Genomic DNA, 5,290 nt, shown 5'->3' on the forward strand with positions numbered 1-5,290 from the left:
CACTGACACACACTGATTTACTGTGACTAGAAGTTTCAGTCAGTTCAACAGGTGTGAACAACATTCTAAACGAACACGTCAAGCTTGGATTGCAGCGGTCAGACGAGTGGATATCGAGTTCTCTGCCATTTTTGTTGGTTTGCTTGCAGCATTTTCTTTCTGGTGAGTTCTAAATAAATTCATATCTCTCTTAATAGGCTTTTAGTGTTATTTTGAATGCGCTGAGGTCATAGATAATTAGATAAAGCATCGTAATGTGTGATGCTGCAGAACCACGTCATGTTGACGGAGAGGCTTATTTTTTGGCATTATTGCATTCAAACCAGCATATGAAATGGATGTACCAAATCCAGACTGGGCTCCAACGCTGCACATGGGGCACGACGACATACCTGTGTCAAACTCAGACCGGCGCACAACACTGCTTGATAAGATTGTTAAGTTGTGCTGTGTTTTGGTGAATATGTGCCCCAGTGTGGTTGTCAAACCAGGGCCAAATGAAACTTGCTCTTGTTGAATATTCATAAAACTGCTGTGTTGCATGTACAGTTCATTGTAAATAATTGTACTTTCTGTAAAGTGGTTTCAATAAAACAGAAAAGAAAAGTATGTTCATTTTTTTTTTATTCAAGATCTGTTCACATGTACTTAGAAAGTACATACACATGAAATGCAAACTATTTACATGGCAACGCACAGCTTTCATCAATCGTGAATCGTTCATCTAGAGCAATTTTTGGGGCAGCTGCTGAGGAGAAGTCAATGTTATGTGCAACCTCAAGCTGTATCTTGGTCATATGGTCAACGTACTCACAATGTGAAGGCTTAAAAACGGCCAAATCTTGTACCCAACCGTTTGTGAATTCGATGTGCGCCTCCAGGAATTAATAATTCCGAAAATGATTTGCCGTGTATGCGCTGACTCCACAGACAAGATACGCAAAAATATCGGGATAGGACAACGGCGGTAGGCTGTCTGGCTTTCCGCTCCGCCGCCTTATTTCATACGGTTCCACATTACCGATGCACGCTATTTTGTCCAACTACCGTCTTTTGGCGTCTTGGCGCAATCGGTCGCGATACAGCCCTTTGTCTTTTGCGCTGATTTTAAGCATGGTTCTGACAGTCCTGCTTCCAACACAGTGTGTTTGTTTTGATTTGTGGCCTTCTGACATGGCGCCACAATCCCACAATGCACTGCGGTGTGATGTCAACTCCAAAGCCCTATACGGCAGACGGCAGAAGCGGAGCGGCCAAAGAGTAAACCTTCAAAAGTAAGTACTGAATATTATGTCACTTATTTATGTGCAAATGTTTAATAATGAAGAACATTAAAACATCACTGTTGGCCACATATCGGCAAAGTTATGTGACATTAGTCATGTTTGTACTTTCAGCGTTTACTTGGTTTTAAAGCCTCTACTTCAAAATATATATATGTATAGTCGACCTTAATCCTACAGAGAATGTGATGATTTTATGGATAATTAAAGTCTGTCATATATCCACAAACACAACAAGCTGAAAGTCAGTGATGCTGCTCGGTTTGCAGTCCTGAATATCACGGCACAAGCAGGATTCACTGCACTGTTAATGTTAGCTATGTTATATTGCTGCCTCTGTTCGGTGGTGTCGAGCCAAACGGACTTTAACGTGTGTTTGAACGAGCTGACGGTTCACTCGTTAAGCTGAAAGAAAGATGCTTTAATCACAGGAGTCACACATGTGTCCACTGTACCATCTGGGAACTCTTCTTGTTTAGCACTCGTAATAACACAAACACTAAATCCTCCTGTTGTGTAGCAGTGTATACACCTGAGACTGTCACCTGTCTGTCTGTCCTGCACTCTCTCTCTGTTTCTTTCTCTCTGATTGTGGAATAAAAGTATGAACATGTATTTATAAGTTACACTTGTGTTTGAATCCTGCAGCTTATCACACATTTGATTTCCATGTGTGACAACTGCAAGTGTCCAGAGTGAGGACAGACTGAGGGACCCACTGCTGCACATCATCTGTGAGGCTTTGCACCCCTGATGATCCACCAGGACCAACTCAGCAGTGTGTGAGGAAGAGGAGGAGGAAGAGCCAGCAGCAGCTGACAGATGGAGAGAATAGACAGACTGTTCCCTGTTTGTGAAGGACTGCTAGGAAAGTTTAACATAACTAATTGTCTGTCCTGAATCAGTCTTATTAGGTAATGTTCAAATAATTTGATCATTCCAGTGTTTTCAGTGTGGGAGAAAGTACTCAGGGCCTTCAAGTTACACACTATGAAAGGCAGCAACAAGTTTAATATTCAGAAACCTAAAGTATGTATCAGCAGCAGAATGGAGCTAAAAATAAATGTTTGTTTCAGTTCTATGAAGCTTTGAGTATTTTGGATTAGTAGCACTGCTGTGTTTGTTGCATCATATTGCTGTAATTGTTTATATGCTTTATATATTCTGAGGTAAGTTGATCTATAGTGTTACATCATATTCTATAAGGATGTTATGTGTTTGTGTACTTTCTGCCCAGTTTGACCCATTTAGCAGAAGTCAGCCTGTTTAAGGCTCTGATATCTATTCTGTATGACTTAAAGCAGTTATGACATGGTCTGATTTTCTAACCCAATAAAGGAATATTTAATATATCAGTCTACTCTTCATTCTATCAGAAACAGTTATCACAGCTCGTACATTTTGTTTTTACACATATATGTAAGCATTGAGTCAAATTTAGTAATGCCAACATACTGAAAGAACAACATTAGTTTCTTATATATAATACATCTATATATACACAGTCAAAGATACTTGTCTTTGAGTGAAGATTTAAGGGGATAGGAAATATAAATAACTTCTACTTGAATCTTTGACACAGAGTCCAAGCTCACTGCTGTAATATGTATATATAGATATATATATGTGTATATATATATATATATACATATATATATATATATATATATATATCATAATAATCTGACAATACATATAATATTGGCCATATTATATTTACATTATCACAGTGAGATGATTTTAGTCTCATGATCAACATTAGCTAATTGTCATTTACTAACTAATCTTAAAATGACTGTTCAGTACAGAAATGAAGCCCAACAATCATGTTTTACAGTCCTGTGGTCTCAGCCTCAGATACTCAACTAATCAAAGTGATGTCATGAAAAAAATGGATGAGCAACAAAACATTTTTTCTCCTTCATTTATGTCAAACAAAGCTGTATGAAACGTTTCTCGCTGTTAGTATCATGGTTGCTAGGCAACCTGAGCAGCGTGACGAAGGCTAGACCGCCCCATTTCACAAACCTCTCACTTCTGCACTTCTCGTACTTATAGTACGTAGTGCGCGTAGTGCGCGTACTTCAAGCATGCACTCTCTTAATCGGGACACAGCACAAACTACAAGTACACAAACAGGAATGTTGCTCAGAGTGGCGGACACACTCGGCCTCGTTGGTCCAGCTGTGAGTCCGTTACCGTGAACTATGGAGCGGCAGATTTGTGCTGGAACTAAGCTGCACACAGCTGATGTTAGCCAGGAAAAATTACACACTGACTTTAATGGAGAGACCGGAAATACAAACACACAGTTTGTTGTGTGAAGAAATCAAATGTGAGCTGAACAAACAGTAAAGTTCCTGAAGACAAACTGTTAAAGGAGGAAACAAAGCAAACTTACAGTTTCCTCACACACCAACAACAAGCTCCACTCCACACCTGGACACTAAACACGGACACACAGGTGAGCTGCTTCCTGGAAGGAGGAGGGACTCCACCTGAAACTCAGCACAGGTGGGAGGGGCTCAGCTCTTTGTGTGTTGATGTGTTAACTTTAAAAATATGCCGTCTGACTGCTCAGACTGAGTCAGAGTAAAGTTCACATGCTGACGTGTGGAGACATGAAACCTTGTTGTAGCTGCAGGTGTGAACACACTGATCCCAGATCAGCTCTGCTGTATTTGTAACATGAACATTTCTGCTGCAAAGCTTCAAATGTTCAGCATGTTTCTCTGTTTCCAGTCTAGAGATCCAGTCACACTTTCTACCTTCACCTGATGTTTAAGGTGTGTCGTGTGACATGTTCAGTATTGTCACACATGTCTAGATTGTCCCTGATATCATAACTGCTCAAACACTGATGATTATATTTGAAGAATTATTACTGATGGCAGCAAAGTTTGAATGGAGCTCTCTGTCTGTGCTGATTTGTCGCCCTCTGGAGGTCAAAACACAAACTGCATGATGTCACTGTAACCACCAAAGTGACAGGAGGTGTTTTTATGACTGAAACACTGAAACGATGCTAACGGCTGTCGTTAGGCTCACTGATAGCAGTGCTGATGTGTTCATGTCAAACACTGGCTCAGGTCAGACTCCTTCATCCTTCTCCAGCATGAGGCCACCCTCAGACCCACAGGAGCTCTGACCTTTGACCTCCTGACCCTAACCATTTTTGTCTTGTTGCATCTGTAAATGCAAATCCATCCAAACTATAGAAAAGGAAAGGAAGCTGGAAGCTGTTCAATGAATGATGTAGTCGAAGGAGCTTGGAAAGAAAAGCGTCTGGACTTCTTTAAGTTGATTGAAGACGTTTCAACATGTGATTTCACAGGAAATCACATGTTAGGGTGGGGCTAGGTCTCACAATGGGTTCACCCAAAACCTTGGCTGATTGCGACCCACACCCGTTCTCACACCTTGGCTTGTGTGATTAGGTAGAGGATCAACATGGGGTCTGTGTCCCTGAATTTAATCACACCTGCTGACTTCATGTGTTCTGCTCTGACATCTGCCATGTGTCACAGCGTGGATAATAAAGCCATCAAACTTCACTCAGCTCCAATAACACCATCAGTGTTTGATGTCCAGAGGATTCATGAACTTTAACCACGATAGAAGCTCACAGGAAGTTAAGATGAAGATGAACCATGTTGTGACTGAAGGACAAAGCTGAAACATACAGATGTGTACAGATTCAAGATTCAAAGATTCAAGATTCAAAGCGTTTATTGTCATATGTACAGAAGAAATAGCATGCACAATGCCAAGTTCGATAAGGGTTCAAAGAACAAGATAAGAATAAATAAAAAGATAAAAATAAGGATAAAAAATAATTAAAAAAAATAAAATAAAAAGATAAATAACTGCAAATAAGTACAAATAAGTAATTGAAGACACGTGTGGTCTGCAGATGTCGATGTACATGGATGTACAAAAGAGTTTAATGTGCAAAATGAACTTAGTGTGCAAAGTGACCTGATGTGCAAACTGCAGTTTGAGGTCGG

The sequence above is a fragment of the Neolamprologus brichardi genome, chromosome 3 (genome assembly GCF_056152115.1).
Source record: "Neolamprologus brichardi isolate AB-2024 chromosome 3, ASM5615211v1, whole genome shotgun sequence".
Classification (NCBI taxonomy): domain Eukaryota; kingdom Metazoa; phylum Chordata; class Actinopteri; order Cichliformes; family Cichlidae; genus Neolamprologus; species Neolamprologus brichardi.